The sequence below is a fragment of the Pristiophorus japonicus genome, chromosome 11 (assembly GCF_044704955.1).
Source record: "Pristiophorus japonicus isolate sPriJap1 chromosome 11, sPriJap1.hap1, whole genome shotgun sequence".
In the NCBI taxonomy this organism is placed as follows: Eukaryota; Metazoa; Chordata; class Chondrichthyes; family Pristiophoridae; genus Pristiophorus; species Pristiophorus japonicus.
Window position 1 is genome coordinate 125,517,631 of NC_091987.1, and position 21,911 is coordinate 125,539,541.

The following is a 21,911-nucleotide window of genomic DNA, read 5'->3' on the forward strand; positions in this document are numbered from 1 at the left end:
ATGTCATAGCAGCGCAGTTGGAAAGCGGTGACATGATAGGTCCAAGTCAGCATGGATTTGTGAAAGGGAAATCATGCTCGACAAATCTTCTGGAATTTTTTGAGGATGTTTCCAGCAGAGTGGACAAGGGAGAACTAGTTGATGTGGTTTATTTGGACTTTCGACAAGGTCCCACACAAGAGATTAATGTGCAAAGTTAAAGCACATGGGATTGGGGATAGTGTGCTGACATGGATTGAGAACTGGTTGGCAGACAGGAAGCAAAGAGTAGGAGTAAATGGGTACTTTTCAGAATGGCAGGCAGTGACTAGTGGGGTACCACAAGGTTCTGTGCTGGAGCCCCAGCTGTTTACATTGTACATTAATGATTTAGACGAGGGGATTAAATGTAGTATCTCCAAATTTGCAGATGACACTAAGTTGGGTGGCAGTGTGAGCTGCGAGGAGGATGCTATGAGGTTGCAGATTGATTTGGATAGGTTAGGTGAGTGGGCAAATGCATGGCAGATGAAGTATAATGTGGATAAATGTGAGGTTATCCACTTTGGTGGTAAAAGCAGAGAGACAGACTATTATCTGAATGGTGACAGATTAGGAAAAGGGGAAGTGCAACGAGACCTGGGTGTCATGGTACATCAGTCATTGAAGGTTGGCATGCAGGTACAGCAGGTGGTTAAGAAAGCAAATGGCATGTTGGCCTTCATTGCGAGAGGATTTGAGTACAGGGGCAGGGAGGTGTTACTACAGTTGTACAGGGCCTTGGTGAGGCCACACCTGGAGTATTGTGTACAGTTTTGGTCTCCTAACTTGAGGAAGGACATTCTTGCTATTGAGGGAGTGCAGCGAAGGTTCACCAGACTGATTCCCGGGATGGTGGGACTGACATATCAAGAAAGACAGGATCAACTTGGCTTGTATTCACTGGAGTTCAGAAGAATGAGAGGGGACCTCATAGAAACGTTTAAAATTCAGACAGGTTTAGACAGGTTAGATGCAGGAAGAATGTTCCCAATGTTGGGGAAGTCCAGAACCAGGGGTCACAGTCTAAGGATAAGGGGTAAGCCATTTAGGACCGAGATGAGGAGAAACTTCTTCACCCAGAGAGTGGTGAACCTGTGGAATTGTCTACCACAGAAAGTTGTTGAGGCCAATTCACTAAATATATTCAAAAAGGAGATAGATGTAGTCCTTACTACTTGGGGGATCAAGGGGTATGGCGAGAAAGCAAGAATGGGGTACTGAAATTGCATGTTCAGCCATGAACTCATTGAATGGCGGTGCAGGCTCGAAGGGCCGAATGGCCTACTCCTGCATCTATTTTCTATGTTTCTAGATTTATGTGCTCAAGTCCCTGGAGTGGGACTTGAATCCACGACCTTTTGATTCAGAGGCAAGAGTGCTACCTACTGAGCCCACTGCTGACGCCTGCTAGAATTAGAGAAACAATGTGTTATTTTAACAAGAGCCATGCTGTGCATTGCTGCGGCTCGAAGTCCACAATGTTCTGTATCAATCGGGTTCTAGCGGTGTTCCTGCCTGTCAATCGGGCTGGTCTATGTCGACCTCTATTGGCCACTCACTGACATAACCAAAGAGTGACTGTCTTTTGACTTGACTCTTTGCCTGTTCAGAAACTTCCGTTCAATGGGCAGTTTGTCCAGATTGTATCAGTTATTGAATTAGAGCAGTGTTAGTCACACCCACACGAGTCAGTATGTGTAAAAGAACACGACATGGAACACACTGTTGCCCAGACACTGATTTTCTGAATACAGGAGTGCAGTCCGAATGTGACTTTTCAAGGTAAAGGTCTGACTCTGGTTCAGTTCATGGACTCCAGTGTGAAGGGTCTGAACTGAAAGGGACTGAACTCCCTCAGTACTGACCCTCTGACAGTGCAGCACTCCCTCAGTACTGCACCGAAGTGCCTGCCTGGATTATGTGATCCTAATATGTCCAGGAATAAGTAGCGTGAATGTTAAACTCGAGTCACATATTCTCCTCATTGTAATAATATCTGTCTGGGAGACACTGCTGATGAGCCAGCAATGAGTGAACTGATCTCATCAGTGAGTAGTTCAGTCGTAGACAGGCAGACCTGGGTTACTACCCAGTCTGCGCTGAATTACGTGACCTCACTTGGTTCTCATTCCGGTTGAAAACAGACAGACGCTGTTTTACATAAATATATTTAAGGACATTGTGTTGTTTACTGTTTGGATTTTTTAATGCTGTGTCACTGTTTATTTATCTCTCTGTCCAACTCTAAAAATATAAACGATGAGATAGATTTAACCTTCAGTCCGGAGTAGGGAACTCGATCATTGCGTCTCCTTTGTCCAGTCTATAAAAGGTTGAGTTACGCCGTCAGTTAGAACAGTCAGTGCAGCGAGTCAAGCAGTGTTCAAACGGCACAAAGAGCAGCAGCATATCTGTCAGTGTCACAAAGCACATGCACACAGGGTAGGAATGGGGCTGAACCCAGCATTCTGACTGGCACAGGCTGCATTCAGTCTCATGCAACATGCTAAACACATCTTACAGTTCAGAGGGAGCAGAGAGAGAGAAGAGCCCGTCCAAGAACCAGTTGTACCCAGTGGCAAGGACCTGCAAAGTGTGAAATAACCAAATAGTCAGGTTCACTTACTGAACTTTCAGGTTTCCAAACCTTCCAACGACCCCATGTCCACTCACAGAGAATGCAACACCAAACCCAACCTAAAGAAAGAATCTATATAGCACCTTTCACAACCTCAGGACTTGCCAAAGCACTTCAACACCCAATGAAGTACTTTTGAAGTGTCGTCACTGTTAGAATGTAGGAAACACAGCAGCCAATTTGCACACAGCAAGCTCCCACAAACAGCAACGAGATAATGACCAGAGAATCTGTTTTAGTGACATTGGTTGAGGGATAAATATTGACCAGGACACCAGGCGAACTCTCCTGGTCCAAAGTTCCCTGTTAGCTGCACTTTGTTTCCTGGCGACCTGTTTCTTTTGATGCGCGGTCCCTTTAAATTTCTGTGCATGCACGGTGTTTATAGTGTGAAAGCGAGTGAGCGGCCTACGCGGGTCCTTTCCCATTACTGCACAGCCTCTTAGAGGAAACATTGTCATGTTCTTCTTCAAATAACGCCATGGGATCTTTTACAGCCATCCGAGAGGGCAAAAGGAGCTTCGGCGTCTCATCGAAAGACAGCGCCTCCGACAGTGCAGCACTCCCTCGGTACTGCACCGGGAATGTCAGCCTGGATTATGTGCTCAAGTCTCTGGAGTGAGACGTGAACCCACAGCCTTCTGACTCAGAGGCGAGTGTGTTACCCAACCAGCCAAGGCAGACACTTGGGGCTCGGGACATCCAACAGTCACCAAGTACACAATGTGCCCAGCACACGAGCCTCTGCACAGTCTGCAAACCAGCGAGTGTGACAATTATGGTCATCAGCCTGCCCTTGGCAGTCTAGCGGAGGCAGGTTCCCCACAGCACACAGCTCACATGCACCCGAGGCCAGTTTTAGTGGCACAGATTCAAATCGATCAGTATTTCAGTTCCCCAAATTCATTATACCCGAGCAGCAGAGGGACAAAAGAAAAGTGATCGAGGGAGCATTGATCCCTCTTTGTATTACATTCAAACTGAGTTCCACACAGGTGCAAGGACATCAAGAACTTATATTTATATAGCGCCTTTAACAAAGTAAAACAACCCAAGGCACTTCACAGAAGTGTTATAGGATTTTAAAAAGTCACTGATAGTCACTGTGTTACCCAGTCCCTTCAGGCTCGAAGGTGATTGGAGATGCAAAGCGAGATTCATTAGCATTCTGTTATTCTCCCATGATCTCCGCTGACCCAACAAAGTAAATATTAACTTTCACACAATCGCCCTCACAATGTGAAATGGCGTTTATGAATTTACAGCAGGCAGGTGTGTATATACTATGTATATCTTGAGACACTAGAACAATATAAAGAGAGCAGTGGCTTGGAATCTCTGTAAAAACACACTTTGGGAAGTGAACATTACGCCTCCAAGTCCACATAATCCCCCCTCCTCCCTTCTCCAGTGTTCTCCCTCTCTCCCAACAGCGCAGACCCCTGACTGGGGGGAGATCCGAGTTCACTGACGATAGTCGCCCTCCGTATTCTCACTCAAACGACCATTATGCAAGCGGGCAACTGCAGGCTATCCAATCGGAGGAGGCATCACCGCCAAGCCCGATTCCGAGCTTACTGGACAAGCGCACATCGGACAGAAGCAGGGATCGGGAGCAGGGCTCGGGAGCAGGATCCCCGGCCCATTTCCCTTCCCTGACCCAGAGGCACTGACGTCAGCTGTCATGCTGGTGCCCTCGCTCCTGGCTCACATCAGCACAGGCCAGGAGCCGTCTTTAATTCTGCCATACCCCAAGAGTGCAGACCTCCAGACGTCACCCACTTGTCTTTTCCCCCATCAGTTCTCTCCTCTGTTCAGCCACCATAGACAGGACAGTAGGATTTGCCTGTGTCGGTGCTCTATTACCTGCCAGCTCAGAGGTGCGGGAGAGAGACCCCCTCCCAGCTTTTATCCCTTCCTAATAAAGAAAGATTTGCATTTATATAGCGGTTTCAGTGACCTCAGGACGTCCCAATGCACTTTACAGCCAACGAAGTACTTTTTGAAGTGTAGTCACCGTTGCAATGTAGGAAACGCAGCAGCCAATTTGCATATGGTAAACTCGCACAAACAGCAATGAGATCGTGACCAGATAATCTGTTTTTCAGTGATCTTGGTTGAGGGATAAATATTGGCCAGGACACTGGGGAGAACTCCCCTGGTTGTCTTCGAAATAGTGCCATGGGATCTTTTACATCCATCTGAGAGGGCAGACCGTCTCATCCAAAAGATGGCACCTCTGACAGTGCAGCACTCCCTCAGCACTGCACTGGAGTGTCAACCTAGATTTATGTGCTCAAGCCTCTGGAGTGGGACTTGAACCCACAACCTTCTGACTCCGAGGCGAGAGCCACGGCTGACACCGATGAGGTCAGGAACCTTCCAATAGCACCCACGATAACTGCAGACATGGAAGCCCATTTGTCCACAGTAATCCACAAAGACCTTGGGTTGGAGTGTCAGCTTAGCTGTTTTCGGGGCAGGAAGCTTACCGCCCGATTAACGTCTGCGCTGTGTGGAGTAATTGTTGCCATCTGGGCCCTGCGCAAGGGGCAAAAGGAGCCGTTGTACAACTTTCTCGGCACTAAAACGGGAACCTCAGCAACTAAAGTGCGGGGCCGGGAGGGCTCTGAGAGAGGCCTTGGGAGGGGGGACAAATAAAAATTCACAAAAACATTGCCAACACCCTTACAACACACATTGCTACAAATAAATAAAAGAATAAACACTTGAACGTGCACTTTTTGCAGTTTATCCACCTCACCGCCGCCGGCAGGGCTAGACCGCTCTGTTTTCCCTGGCGGTCATCGTGGGACACGTTTCGGGGCGTACGGGTCATGCTGGTGTCCCAATGCGAGCCGTTGCACGCCCAGCACAGCTCTCCCCCGGCAGGGCTTCTAAGTGCCACCGCAAAACCCGACCGGAGGACCGCGCCCGGACACTAAAGACCTCACCGCCCCATTTTTTGCCGCGGAGGGTCACATCCCCGGTGAAGCCCTGTTCGCAAACGACCCGAAAATCCAGGCCAAGGTAGTTACCCCGTCACTGTGGAAAGCAAGTGGACCTTCAATGGCCTGGTGGGTCTTTGCACTGCCTCGAATGTTTCAACCTCTCCTCTGTGCCCTGACCCAGATACAGTCTGAGCAAAGGACCACATGTCTGATGGCCACTCTCTGTTCTGGGTCTATGGTTCAACATTCTATTGGCGTTCTTCATCTTGAGATTAGGAACTCACCGTGTGGGGGTCACCGACCTCAGCTCTGTGGTACCCCAATCCTGTCTACCCCTCTGTCACCTTACCCAGCAGCCTTGTCCTGTTATCCAGGATGTGCCGTTTCTTGCTTTAGGCCAAAGCTGTCAGTAATCAGTCAACAGACAGGCATATCTTGTGGTCGATAATGTGTGCACATCATTTCACTGAGAAGCAAACCTGTTCAGTGACTGAAGGCACAATATAGTGCAGCGTTGCCAAAGAACTACTCCTCTTGTCAATAAATGAACATCTCACTTATTTTCCCCTCCGGGACTTGTTCCCCAGCAGAAGCAGAAGGGTTTTAACCTCAAAAATAGGCATGGATAGTTTGTTATGAGGGCCTAATGCGGCGACTCAACCATTCACCAGGTGCTCGCAGACAGGTCTTGTTCTTCCACCCTCTTGTCCGTGTCCTAACTCGCACCAAGTCCCGCTCACCCATCACCCCTGGGCTCGCTGACCTACGTGGCAGCCGGTTAAGTCACGCCTCAATTTTAAAATTCCCATCCTTGTTTTCTGATCACTCCATGACCCCGTTGCTTCCTATCTTGGTAATCTCCTCCAGCCCCACAATCCTCCGCGATCTCTGTACTCCTCCAATTCTGACCTCGTGTGCATTCACCGATTTCCTTCGCCCACCATTGGCGGCCGGGACTTCGGCTGCCTAGGCCCTAGGCTCGAGAACTCCCTCCTTAAACCTCTCCACCTGTCTCTCCTCCTTTAACATAAGTACAAATTGTTGTGGTTGTTGTTGTTGTTAAGACGCTCCTTTAAAACCTACTTCTTTTGGTCAGCTTCCAACTATCTCTTTATGTGGCTCGGTGTCAGATTTTGTTTGATAACGTCTCTGGGCAGAGCCTTGGGGCATCTTACTACGTTAGAGGAGCTGTGTAAGTGCAAGTTGTCGTTGGTGTTGATACGTGTTTTAATACGAATTGCAAACTCCACTAATGCGCTAATCTTTTTATTCACCACACACAAGAGTACAAAGTAATATTGTTGTGTTTACCCCGCCCTCTATGTACTTCAAACAGCAGAGATATGAACCTCAGAATGGTTTGTTACTTCATGGCCCAGGTTACTCGAATTTTAATTTGCACTTTTCACCGTTTGTAAAAATATCTTTAAATCTGTGGCTTCCGATCCCCTCCCCCATCGAGCTGCATTAGCCAGGCATTCGCACCGGCCACCTCTGCGGGTCTTGTTCACTCTCTCTACTATCTTTCCTGCCCCGCCCCCTCCTTTCCTCAATAAATTTTCTCTTTAATTCTCCGACAATATTTGTTTTTCATTCCCCCTCGCAGGTTTAATTGTCGCCTGCAATCCAGGTACCTCCCTGTTAATCTCCCACATCTGTCCCTTGCTCTCTCCGAGCTCGGCTTCCTGGCTACACTGGGATCCAAAGCCACGGGGAGGGGAGGGGAGGGGAGGGAATCGAGGGGAAGGTCGGCACGTTGAGCTTGGTGTTGCACAGTTTGAGATCCCAGACTGAAGGCTGTGAGGCCGAGGGTTTGACTGTCACTCCCGGACAGGAGCTCGGCCTGGCGAGGAGCCAGCTAGGAGTGGTAGCATTAGGCTCGGGGGGATTGTAACGTCCAGTCCAGGCCTCATTAGCATGTGGCTTGCTGACTCACTGACCAAAACCAGCCGGGCCGTCGCTAAAATGGTGCAGCTCAGGGGCTGGTGTCGGGGAAGCGGGGGCTGGGGGAGAGAACGGGCTCCGGCACAAGATCGGCGGATCAGAGCGGTTCAGCAGGAAAACGGGGAAGCGGGAGGGGAAGGCCCAATGTTTCATTATGGGGCTCAGAGAAGAACTCACGCTCCTCCTGGTCCACAAAAGAGAAATAAGGTGCAACATTTACACTTCTCTGGGCCTCCTCTGGCCCGCGATCCGGCTCCCGGCAGATCTGGCCGAGTGGGGAAGGCATCACTGCTCCCCCCGCTCAGGCCTCGGGTCAAAATGGCAGATCGGGGGCGGCGATTACATCATCAGAGTCTGATCTGCATATGTGAAGGATTCGCTGGATTCCAATGGGTGACCTTATCACCAAAGGTTTGTTTTAACTGCCAGGCTGGGGAGGGTGGGTGGGAAGGAAGAATCGACTGAGCAACACCTCGATTTCAAAATTCTCATCCTTATTTTCAAATCCCTCCAAGGCCTTGCACCTCCCTGTTACAAATGCAGACTATAAGATATACTCTCTGTGTAGTCACTGTATAGTTGCATAAAATGGAGACTTGTTTACCTGATGTAATATCAATAAGGTTTATTTACACTGTGTATATACATGCTGGCACCACTAGAGGGTGCAACTGGCGGAGACCGGGGTCTCCTGTCTTGCCCTGGTGGCAGGGGCTGTATAAAAGGAGAGCCACCATGCGGCTGCCTCACTCTAGAGTTTGGAATAAAGGACCAAGGTCACTACAGTTTGAGTGCAACACATTGCCTCGTGGAGTTATTCATAGGTACGTTACAGACATAATAACTGGCGACAAGAGTACGGACTTTCACACGATTATGGCTACCTTTGGCACACTAAAACCTTTGCAGAGGGTAATGATTGAGATGCCTTCATGTAAAGGCTCGAGCTATACTTCGTGGCAAACGACCTGGCAGGGGAGACGGACACATCGGTGAAGAAGCCCAAGGCTATACTGCTGATCAGTTGTGGGTCCGAGGTCAATCACTTCGTCAGGGACTTGCTGGCACCCACGAAGGCCAAGGATAAGACATACGATGAGCTGACTGAACTAATTCGCAACCAACTAAAACCAAAAGAGAGCATCCTCACAGCCAGACACAGATTCTACACTCACCGCAGACCTGAGGGCCAGGAGATTGCAAAATATGCTGCCGACCTCAGGAGACTTGCGGCACTGTGTGATTTTGGCACGCACCTCAATGAGGCATTGCGAGACTACTTCGTTATGGGAATTGGCCACGAGGGCCTCCTTCATAAGCTATTATCTGCCGACACCACAGTCAACCTGCAGAAGGCCATCAGCATCAGTCAGGCATTCATGACCTTGACCTGCAGCACCAAGCAAATTATTCATCCTGTGGACTCAAACCCTATAAGTACTGTACACAGAATGGTGCCTTTCACAGGCAAGACTGTAGAATGTGGCTCTGCCCAGGGCAGAGAGCACAAACCTCAGGGTTCCAGAACTCAGAGTCCACCGAGGGGTGCTAATCGAGTAGCACCATGCTGGCGTTGCGGAGGAAACCATAGGGCTCACCAGTGTCAGTTTGCTGAGTACGTATGCAAAGCCCGTAACATGAAGGGCCACCTCCAGCGTATGTGTAAAAGAAATACGACTCACCGTCTAGCAGAGGAGTCGGTAGATGACTTTGAATCCAACGGGGAGTATGATGATTTGGCCAGAGAGACAGCTCAGCCCTAAGAAGAAGTGTATGGAGTGTATACCTGCACCACCGATTGTCCTCCAGTGAAGATGGAAGTCGAGATAAACGGTGTTCCAGTCTTCATGGAAGTGAACACGGGAGCGAGCCAGTCAGTGATGAGCCAGGATGCCTTTGAGAGGCTATGGAACGGAAAACGACCCAAGCTGGTTCCAGTACAAGAAAAGTTGCGCAGCTACACCAAGGAGCTGATCTCAGTCCTTGGTAGTGCGGATGTAAGTGTAATCCATAATGGCGTGATGCACAAGTTACCTCTGTGGATTGTTGCAGGTGATGGTCCAACTCTACTCGGAAGAAGGTGGATGGGGAAGATCCAGTGGAAATGGGAAGACCTCTTCACTCCAGCAATCGATGTCCCCCTGTGCTCAGAGGCAGAGCAAAACCTCACCTTCGCTTGGGCCAGGCACCAGAGAACAGACCAGCGCAGCACCTGAGGCACAGACCATCCATCACGACTGCGTGGCAATGATCCGACCGGCTCCAGTGGCTGAGCTCCTGGGGAGGAAGATCGAATTCACAGGCACTCTTCCAGCTTTTGTGGCAGAATCGCGGGAGAGAAGGATCAAGGCAGTCAACCTCGACGACAGAGGCAAGATGTAGTCCCTGCTGCAGCGAGGTGCAGCGTGGCTGAAAAAAAAGATGGCCGCGGCCATATCACGAGGTGCAACGCTGAGGGACCAACACGTGGTGTCTAACAAAGGGTTTGATTGGGGTAAAGCCAGCAGGATTCTCTTAAAGGAGACCTGCAACCAACTAAACTTAAAGAGACATTGTATGCATGGCAATCAATATAACGAACCGATTAAGAATGTAAAGAACAAAATGTTGCGAGATGTCGGGAATAGAGTGTCACCAAAAGTAGCAAGCGAGCGACCTCAGGAGGGTGAAGGCACTGATCCTGATACCCTGCCCCAGGTCAATCCCATGCTGCAGGCACCTGATGGCACTATTCGCCACAGACCTGGAAATGAAAACGGCGCCAATACACGCAGTCGGCCACCGCTGCCCATCACCCGGGTGGAGACGACGCAGCCCCCAGACCCAGTCGCTACCTCAGCCATGTCTGGGAGTGAAAGGTCAGAACCAACGAGTTCCCCAAACGGAACCTGGAACAGCCAGGTTCCCAACACCGTTAGAAAGCTGACAGAAGATTCTGCAGCCCTCAAAGGAGGACAAGGAGGCCACACACATCTGTGGTTCTGCCTACCACAAGGCAACGGCAAAGGCCCAGAGTCCTGGCAAGGTGAGCGAACCAAGCCCACCCCGCTAGCAGGGGGTGCAGCGTCGCCATCAAACGACTAAGACCCCGTCCGGTTGCTCTGGAACTAGCGTCCTCACATACCTGTACTGCTACCTCAGTACTGACCACGACTGAACCATGAATGCAATCTACCCAATCCTGATGCACGGCCGCAAAACGTAACTAATGTAAGTCACTGAACCAAGGTGTCATGATACAAACTGTAAAAAAATATATTTTTTTTCTTCCTTTCTTTGTACTTGCACTGTGTCTGAAACTGTGCGTTTATGTTACGGGCCAGCTGCATGATCTCGCTGTGGGGTGGGGGAGGGGTGGGGGGGTGGGGAATGGATGTATGTAACCATGAACACACACATGAATCACACCCAGAACCCTCTGGAATCTCCACTGCATCACTGAACCATCCAAACTGGTAACCACTACCCAACGTTGTGGCAAAAGGACTTGGAGGTTAACAGGGAGAGAGCCAAGCCAAAGTACAGCCAAGGTGTAAGGGCTATTGGCACTCAAGTCTGGGGAGAGCTATGGCAGAACACATAGTGCAAAGATAATTGGCACAAAGGACTTGGGGGAGAGTGATGTTATATATGCAGACTATAGATATACTCTCTGTGTAGTCACTGTATAGTTGCATAAGATGGACACTTGTTTACCTGATGTGATACCAATAAGGTTTATACTGTGTACATACATGCTGGCACCACTAGAGGGTGCAACTGATGGAGACCAGGATCTCCTGTCTTGCCCTGGTGGCAGGGGCTGTATAAAAGGGGAGCCACCATGCGGCTGCCTCACTCTGGAGTTTGGAATAAAGGACCCAGGTCACTACAGTTTGAGTACAACACATTGCCTCGTGGAGTCATTCATAGGTACATTACAGAGATAACACTCCCTATCTCTGTAACCTCCTCCAGCCCCACAACCCCAACCTCACAGATGTCTGTGCTTCTCTAATTCTGCCCTCTTGAGCATCCCTGATTATAATCGTTCAACCATTGGTGGCCGTGCCTTCTGTTGTCTAGGCCCTAAGCTCTGGAACTCCTTCCCTAAGCCTCTCCACCTCTCTACCTCTCTTTCCTCCGTTAAGCCACTCCTTAAAGCATACCTCTTTGACAAAGGGCTAAGCTTTCCTATCATTTTTGGCGGGTTCTCGGCGATTTTCTAGACAGTACAACTGTTTTTCCGCCCGGCGAAAGTTTCCCCATTATTTTTTTTAGTGGTATCATCGCCCACATCTGAAAATGCCCGCCAGGACCAAACTGCTGATGTGCAAAGCTGAGAAAATTGCCAGGGCGTAAGTTTGGCCTCAACGGAAGCCCGTCCAGATCGCCGAGGGAACCGCCCTGTAAAAGCTGCTTAAACAGGGCGGTAGTTGAGTACTCTGCAAAGAAAGGTAAGTTTAAAGGTACTTTATTTTGAATTTTAAAACGGTGATTAGGTGTAAAAGTGTCGGGAATGCTTTTTACGGTTTTTTTTGTGAACATTTTTTTTTAAGTATTGCCCTCCCTAGTCCCAACCGCAGTCTCGGATTACATTTTTTAAAAACTGCCCATTTTACTTAGTTTCCCCTTAACCGCCGAGAATAAAGGTGCAAGGCCCATGTTCTCACCAGGCAATTAGTTTTAACATAAAAGTGTAAATTCTCGCCAGCATTACTCACCAAACGTTAGCGGTTCTTCTGAGCAGGCAATCGGGCGTTGAGGGGCGCATAGGAAAGTCTAGCCCCAAGTTTTGATCACTTGCGCTAATTTTACTTTGTGGCTCGGTGTCAAATTTTTTATTCTTAATACTCCCGTGAAGCACCTTGGGACGTTGCACTACGTTAAAGGCGCTAGAGAAATACACATAGTTGTTGTTGTTGTGTGACAAAGTGCCACTTTCTTCAATCGGAAATACACCTGCAGGACGGGTTACAAGTGTTTTTAACCCCTTCATGTCACCTCGTTTCCTGCCAAAAACTGATGTGGGCGGTACAAACAGGGAGAGACAAGCGAGCTGCCCACTGGGTGTAGGATGAGGGCAACTCCAGTAAATCCCGCCCCCCCCCCGCACGGACCCAGATCACAATACAGGGCTCAGCGTAACAAGGCGTTAGATCAGAGGCTGCAGGCAATGCCTGGTTGTCGCCAGAGGTCAAAGTGTGAGCTTTGTGACGCCGAACAGAACAGCAGTGTTTCACAAGTTTACAGATTTACAAATTCCGTGGCGACGTTTCCTCACACACAACAGCTTCTTTTACCATGCTCTGGAACAGTAAAGCATTGCTGGGAGACAGCAAAGACCTACTTAAAGGAACCACATGCATTGAAAAAGCACTTGGCAAAACAACTCGAGAATTTATATAGCGCCTTTAACGTAGCTAAATGTACCATGGCGCCCCACAGGAGCGTCATCAAACAAAATGTGACATCGCGTCAAAGGAGCTATTCGGACAGGTGAACAAAGGCTTGGTCAAAGAGAGTGGTTCTAAAAAGTGTCTTGAAGGAGGAGAGGCGGAGAGGATTGGGGAGGGAATTCCAGAGGTTAGGTCTTGAGACAACTGAAAGTACGGCCACCAATGGTGGGGTGATGAAAATAGCAGAGAGTTGCCAGACACTCTCATTTCAAGTTAGACAGTGCGCACCGTTAAAGGAACCGCACAAGCGACCAGGGAGATGAAATTCATCCGGTCGATATATATTTTTTTTAAAGCAAGACATTGCTTCGCACTCGCTGGACTGTTAACGTTAGCAGAGAGAGAGGAATTTCACACTCAAGGCAACCAACGGGGCGGGGACGATGGAAGCAAGGCTTTCCCTGGGAGCTGGGAGTCCGGGAGTTACCTGTGTCAGTGCCTGGCTGGCACTCGGCCTCCTCTTTCATGTCCTGTGATCAGCCACAACTTTGGCATCATTACAGCAAATCCAAACACATCTGGCGTTCTGCTCACCATTCCCCTGCAATTTGCATCTCAAAAGCTTGTGCAGAAAACCCTTGTCTGCAATGTTCGAGTTTCAGCTGGAACTCAGCCAGACTATTTTTTTTTTTTTAAATCGTCCGTCTCACTCTCTCATCTCCCCCACCCCCCGTTTTCTTTGGATAACCAGAATGTGAAGAAGTGCGTGTGAGAGCGAGAGTGTGACAGGAAAAAACATGCCACCTCCGGGGGAGAAGCAGGGCCCAGAAAATAAACTCACTGCACACCCAGTCACTTAAACAACACTCTGTCTCCAAGAATTCCTCAACACCACTAAACACAACTTTAAAATAGACACGGGCATCTAAAAACCTTACACACGCACTGCTTCACACAAGTCCCTTCATTACTTCGACAGAGAACTTACCTCTGTCGGTTGGAGGCTACACCATCAGCTTGAGATGCTGCTGCTCTTCCTCTCTCCCTTTGAAGTTGAAATGAAGAGGACCCAAAATTAAAGCACCCGGTCGGTTTCAGACAAACAAGCTCACACTACATGCTTCCCACAGCAGGCTGCCTTTGCTGCGATGAATCATATTCGAGTGACAATCCCACAGATGTTCCACCCACACTCCTCTCTTTAACCCACCCCACCCATGCCACGCAGCTGATTGGCTGAGCCTGCACATTACAGTCCTGACCTCACCCGGACGGAGGGTTGGCACGACCCAAAGCTTCAGTCTGGCTGAGGAAAGGCTTCCCCATCAAAACGTTCCACAAATGCTTGCAGAGAGCGAAAGAAAATGTGAACATTAAAACTAAAAGGCCTCAAGCTGACACATTGGTTTGTGATTTGTATTCTCACAACTGACTTTTTTCCTCTGCTCTTATGTGTTACGCTTGATAACGCTATTTGAAATTATACCAACTTATAGTTTTAATGTGCGCATTTTCTTTTGCTCTTTTGAAAGCACTGGGGTTGTTCTCCTTAGAGCAGAGAAGGTTACAGCGAGATTTAATAGAGGTGTTCAAAATTGTGATGGGTTTTGGCAGTGTGTGTAAGGAGGAAGGAGGGTTGGTAACCAGAGGACACAGATTTAAGATCATTGACAAAAGAACACGAGGGGAGATGAGGAGAAATGTTTTTACGCAGACAGCTGTGATGATCTGGAATTCACGGCCTGAAAGGGCGGTGGAAACAGATTCAATAGTAACTTCCAAAAGGGAACTGGTTATATACTTGAGAAGGTAACATTTGCAGGGCTATGGGGACAGAGCAGGGGAGTGGGATTAACTGGATAGCTCTTTCAGAGCCGGCACAGACATCACGGGCCGAATGGTGCTACAAGTTTCTATGAATATTCTGGCTTGCTTTTATTTTGCTACCAGTGATTTTCCAGTATGATACTTATTAAAAGATTATAAAAGAGATTCTGAATTATATGACCTGATACAGATAGTAAGTAAAGTGAATGTAAAATAGGCCGCCGAATAGAGGCTGTAAAATAATACAACCATTTGATGGGTGTGAGTTACTCATTTACCGTGGCAACTTTATTACTTTCCAGTTTATCTTGTGTTCTGATAACCAACACACCCAGCCAAGCGAAGGAGCTTCACATCTCCTCAGCACTCCGACGATGCCTAGCTTTTTCTGATTTTTTGTTCCCCCCCAGCTCAAAAAATGAGGGAACAAAACCAGAAAATGCTGGAAATACTCAGCACAGCAGGTGGGGCAGCATGTGTGGAGAGAGAAACAGAGCTAACGTTTTGGGTCCATGACCTTTCACATCGACCTGAAGCGTTAACCCTGTTTCTCTCTCCACACATACTGCCTGACCTGCCAAGTATTGCCAGAATTTCCAGTTATTATTTCAGATTTCCAGCATCCGTAGTATTTCGCTTTTGGTCAAAAATGTGGCACTTTGGCGCCATTAGATGGAACACATTGCACGTCAGAGACCCAGAGTTGGGCAGGACTGACCATCCCAGGTCTCACACACACAGTTTTGTTTTCATTTTTATCCCATTTTATTAGTTATAGAAATATCAGAGATGGTTTAAAAAAAAAAGGCTGTTTGACCGGGTGGGGCAGGTGGAGGCGGGAGGTCATGTGACAGAACCTCCAGGTGTATGTCCCACCAGAGTTGGCGACTCGAGCCGGAGCACCTTCCACAGGGTCAGGTTGAACATCAGGATATTGCAGTCAACCAATGGTCAGGCGAGATATTCAGCCGGGATTGGCTAACTGGTTACGAGCGAGTGAAATAGACGAGGTAGAAAGCTGTGGGTCTGAGCACAGCCCGACAGTCAGTTCCTTGCTCCCGATGCACAATTCAAGTCAGTTGTGGTTGGTAACGGGGCCATGGGGAAACGAAATGTGCGCTGCCTTTGGCTCAGACAGACAGTCTGCTCAGCTCAGCTCCGAGCGTGATGTCAGGATCAGTGGCAGTCTCGCTGGGAGCTCTGTTGCTGCTTACTGCCACTGTTGCCTCAACTTACAGCATTTCATTTTAAAGAAAATAGTTTCAGTGGATTAATTGTTTGCCTCCCCCACCCCCTGTACAATTATCGCCCCTCCGTTCCCTTGTCTGGAGGTTCCACAGGCCTCGCTACCAGCTTTTCAAATTGGAATGGGCTGTGCAGCCTATTAAAGGGACAGCTCACCCAAAAAAAAATTAGTGGGAACATTGCTTCTCCCCCAAATGTGCTGACATGGCCTCCTGTATCCCACCCAAGTGGCCATTCTGTATGTGCAAAAGTAGAGAGAGCATATGTGGCAGGCTATTCGACTGTGGAAACCACCACAGCTCAACTTGATGCAAGCATCCCTCTTCCCTTTACGTCCCCAGTATGTATCCCTCCCTCTCTTGGGCATACCAAGGCAAATGCTTAGCGTGCTGACATGTTGATGCCCAAAGTCTAACCAATGCCCAGAAAACATGGTGGTTGGGAAGGAGGGGAGGCAGAATCAACCCAAAAACATCTGAACTCGAGTGAGCTTCTCACTAGCACCAACTATGCTCCCACGGCCCATGCCGCGATCTCTTCCTTCAGCCTGGAGTGTCTTTGCTGCAAGAGACAGTTCCTGCCTCGGGCCGACGGGCCCAATTTTACTACTTCATCCCGCCCCTGTGAGACGCTGCGCCAGGAGCCGAGCCCCACAAAAGCGGCCCTCTGACCCTTGCTCCGCTGGTTCCTCCTGTTGGAACTCTGTGGCTTGGCCATTTGGAAAGGTCTGTTCTCAGTCGTTGGTTGATCCTTAATCAGAACACTGAGATAAGAACATAAAAAATAGGAGCTGGAGTAGGCTACTTGGCCCCTCGAGCCTGCTCCGCCATTTAATAAGATCATGGCTGATCTGATCATGGACTCAGCTCCACTTCCCTGCCCGCTCACCATAACTCCTTATTCCCTTATCACTCAAAGATCTGTCTATCTCCACCTAAAATATATTCAATGACCCAGCCTCCAAAGCTCTCTGGAGCAGAGAATTCCACAGATTTACAACTCTCAGAGAAGAAATTCCCCCTCATTTCGGTTTTAAATGGGCGGCCCCTTATTCTGAGACTATGCCCACTAGTTTTAGTTTCCCCTAAGAATGGAAATATCCTCTCTGCATCCATCTTGTCGAGCCCCCTCACTATCTTATAAGTTTCAATAAGATCACCTCTCATTCTTCTGAATTCTAATGAGTATAAGCCCAACTTACTCAACCTATCCTCATAAGTCAACCCCCTCATCTCCGGAATCAACTTAGTGAACCTTCTCTGAACTGCCTCCAAAGCAAGTATATCCTTCCTTAAAAACGGTGACCAAAACTGTACGCAGTACTCTAGGTGTGGCCTCACCAATACCCGGTACAGTTGTAGCAGGACTTCTCTGCTTTTATACTCTATCCCCCTTGCAATAAAGGTTTACATCATGTTTAATGTGGAACAGTGAGAAATGTTATGGTAGCAATGGCACAATGCTCGGTGCCCCTGGTGTGGATGGACAGTGGGTGCTGCCTCCCCACACTAGGGGGTGCTGTAGCCAGAGGCCTGATCAGCGCTCCCTTCCCCTGGCACATGACAATGCCCACCAGCTCCACCCGTGGTGCTCCGAGCCAGCGTGCCACCCGTCTACTGGTCTCAGATTTTATGTCAATAAAGAACCTGCCTAAAACAGAGAACCATTTGGCCCTGTTCCTTTAACTGGACTGGTCTCGGTTTACTGCCTCTCATTGGCCTCCGATGCCCAATCAATGAAAGGGTTAGTAGTGGCCCCACGGTGGGGCCACTACTACCCTTTCATTAGATTGGGGCATCGGAGGCCAATGGAGGCAGTAAACCGAGACCAGTCCCAGTTAAAGGAACAGGGCCAAATGGTTCTAGTTTTAGGCAGGTTCTCTTGACATAACATCTGAAAGAGCCAAGCTGTTTTGGTCGTGTGAGGCCGCCCCAGCCAGGAGCTGATGCTCGCAACACTGAAGGAGCTGATGCCCCACCTGAGCTGCACCAACACCAGCTTATCGGCCAATTGCACGTGGTCCTGGGTATGTGATTCACGGACAGGGAAGTGGAGCTGAGCCCAGGATCAGATCAGCCGCAATCTTATCAAATGGCGGAGCAGGCTCAAGGGGCCAGATGGCCTACTCCTGCTCCTATTTCTTATGTTCCTGCTCTTGTGACTAACTAGCGATAATGTCATCAGCACTCACTGCTCAAACATAAATCACCGTCCGCCTTCATTACTTCTCCCTTCCCCTTCTTTCCTGAAAGTATGGACTCCTCAGTAGAGCAAGGCCTTGCAAGTACCCATTGCCCCCACCCCAGGATGCCAATCATCAGTGGGACCTCTGTTTTCTTTTCTCTCTAGCCCAGGGTCCGCTGAGAGTTTCAAGCAAATATCACATATAAAACTCTTAGCCTCCTGAAGAGTTTCTCAATTGCGAGCCTGAAATTCCTGAGGTGTGGCAGCCATCTTGCAGTGGTCAACCAGCTTCGGGTGAAAGGTCACAGTGTTTGAGGCAATGGGAACAGGCCCCGCAAACTGCCGTGCGCAAAGGAAGCGTGGCACGTGAAGGGTAAACGTTGACCACTCAATAATCGGGTTTCTACTGCAACAGGACTGGATTTCCACTGCGTTACTGCGACACTATGGGATGGCTTAGCCCTTACAGATAGCAGGCTTTTGTTATTACAGCTGCAACTCAGCAGTGCTGTTTATACAGATTCCACAGTTATAAAGAAATGATTGTGCCACACCAGCAAGAAAAATGCTGCTGTAGGTGTATTCTTCTCCTTTGGCATCTGTTGTTAATGGGCCTCACTGTTGCTGTACACCAACTCCGGGCCCCGTTTTCCCACACACACAACCCGCTGTCTGACTGCTTAACTGTTCACAGCGACGAGACTCGAGACCCGAACACAAATCACCACACGTTATGTGAAAGCAGTTCAGATGTGCCTCCGTCATTTTGGGTGAGGCCGTCAAATCAGTTTGGTTCCTTTTCTCTTGAGCATCCCCGATTTTGTTCACCCCACCATTGATGGCTGTGTCTTCAGGCATCTGGGCCCTAAGCTCTGAATTTCCATTCCTAAACCGCTCAACCTCTCTTTTCCACTTCAAAATGCCCCTTAAAACCTCTCTCTTTGACCAAGCATTTGGCCACCTGTCTTGATACGGTCTTTGGCACCGAGTCCATTTTCTTCTGTCTGATTACGCTCCCATGAAGCACCTGGGGAGGTTTTATTACGTTAAATCTGCTATATAAATGTAAGTAGATGTTCCAATCGAACAAAGCAGTGTTAATTATTGTTTGCCTCATATTGTGCCAGAGGTCACTGTGCTGTATTACTGAGTTCTTGCAAAAGTAGCAGTGTATGGAACTGCAGGTCAATGGTCTTTTTAATGGATGCACACTGGCCTAGACTAATCTTATGTGAAAGAAACAAATTAACTTGCATTTCTATAGCTCCTTTCATGACCTTAGAATGACCCAAAGTGCTTTACAGCCAATGAAGTACTATTTGGAGTGCAGTCACTGTTGTTGTGTAGGAATCACGGCAGCTAATAAGTGCACAGCAAGGTCCCACAAACAGCAATGTGATAATGATCAGATAATCTGCTTTAAGTGATGTTGATTGAGGGATAAATATTGGCCAGGGCACCAGGGGATAACTCTCTGAAATAGTGCCATAGGATCTTTTAGGTCCACCTGAGAGGGCAGATGGCTTCAGTTTAATGTCTCATCTGAAAGACGGCACCTCCAACAGTGCAGCACTCCCTCAGCACTGCACTGGAATGTCAGCATAGATTATAGGCTCAAATCTCTGGAGTAGAACTTGAACCCACGGCCTTGTTTCAGAGGCGAGAGTGCTATCCAATGAGCCACAGCGGACAGCTTGATGGTATCAGTTGATGGGGTTTTAAGGTAAGCGGTCCCACCAGAATTACTGGATGGAACGAGGTCTAAATGGTCCCTCACCGTTGACTGTACATGTCACGGGTGAAACTGGTCTTGGGCTGTAGTGAAGACCTGGGTCACAGCAAATCAGCCGCCCGTTTTACGCCCCACCCTATCTGCTTGTCGACTGACACCTGATTTGCCATTGCCCGTTTCACACTGTTGACCAAGACCAATGTCACCCTGTCAGTGTGACACTAATACACACATTACAACAGGGAGTCAGCCATGGTACTTAACAGAAAACAAAAGAGTCCCAACATATTGATCGTGAAATGCCTGTCGTCTTACACCGACAACAAACCAGCTTCCTACATGCAAGAGTACGGACAGCCATAAATACTTCAAAACAGTTGCACGCAGATACCTCGGTGCCAAAGAAAAACACTCTCTGCAAACAAGTGGCTGACAGCTGTAGTTCCATCCACACCCTCCAGGAGCTGAATCCCTTCAGAATGCTCAACTACATTTAACCCTTTGAGTACAAGCATTTCGCTGCTTTGAAAACATGCTCTCTCGATGCCTTAAGACATATTTTCTCATAAATCTGAAATGCTGAATTCTTAAAGTAGAATTAAAATATGCACCACTTTTCTATCCCTGTGTGCGAACGCAGAGGGAGCCTCCGGGAGGGGATAAAGGGACCCTGCACTCGCAGAAGTGTGGATGGGAGCGAGTGCATATGAACATACGAGAAACGACCTACTGGTCTGTGCAGCCTGTCCCACACAGTTGTGATGTCCCATGCATCACAATACAGACACTTCCCACCCCGCCCGGATCCATGTGATCTTCTGGGAGATGGCGAAAAAACAGATAAAAACCCAGGCCAATTTGGGGGGGGGGGGAAATCTGGGAAATTCCTCTCTGACCCCCTTAGGTTATCAAAACTAGTCCAGGGACGACTTTGGACCTGCTTAATGCTGTGCAGTACATAGAAAATAGGTGCAGGAGTAGGCAATTCGGTCCTACCTACCTCTTGTACGAGGTGATCGCTGCCCCAGCCAGAAACAGATCCAGCTCTCACTTAAAGGAATTCAGCGAATCAGAGTTCACCGCATGAGCCAGCAGCCTGTTCCACAGGCCCACTCTTCTCTGGGAAAAGACCCACCTCCTGACATCAAACCTAGTTCTGCCCTTGTACAACTTGAGATTGTGACCTCTGGTCCTCTCTAGCCTATTCAATTTAAATAATTGATCTACACAAACACAATCTAGCCCCCTCACCCTCTTATAAAACCTTGAGCAACTCACCACCAGGTCTACACTTCTCTAAACTTCTCTTTGTCCCTATCTGGACAGCTAAGGTGTTTTAAACTGGGAGTTAATCTTTTGGCCCTCGCCTGCACCCTTACCAAAGCCTGAATATCCCCCACCATGTGAGGAGACCAATCTGGACACAATGTTGGACCTGAGGCCTAACCAAGCTCTTGTACAAGGACAAAATGGTATGGTTATCTAGTAGTTAATTGTCCTGTGAACACACTTGTTTGCTTCATCTATAGTGTCATGGCATCACTGGACCCGCGGATGCACTGAAAGACCCAGATCTCTTTCTTTCACCACCTGCTTTAATTCTCTTCTTTGTAGAGTGTACATACATTTAGCATTTCACCTGCCCATGTGCATAACATGGCACTTTTCTAAGTTAAGCATCATTTTGCCAGTCACGGGTCCAATTACCCAGTACATCTGTCTGTAGCAGTTGAGCACTGTCTAACAGTCCAAACTCTCGCACGTATCTCGGTATTGTCCATAAACATGTGGATCATTCCCCCAACACCTTTGTCTAGATCATTAATGAATAGTAAATAGCAATGGTCCCAACACCAATCCCTGCAGGACACCACTGGTAACCGGAGAGAGAAAGAGAATTTCAGATTTCCACTGCCCATTTGCGTGAAAAAGTCTTTCTTGATTTCCCTCCTAAAATGCTCTCATTTTGTTTTTTGCCAAAAAGCATCAAC

The 21,911-nt window shown here is 48.5% G+C and overlaps 1 protein-coding gene across 3 annotated transcripts in view; it reads right to left on the reverse strand.

Annotated features, from left to right (window-relative positions):
• shroom2a (shroom family member 2a) overlaps positions 1-21,911 on the reverse strand; it is a 234,219-nt gene that overhangs the window by 25,281 nt on the left and 187,027 nt on the right. The gene's annotated exons all lie outside the window — the stretch shown is intronic.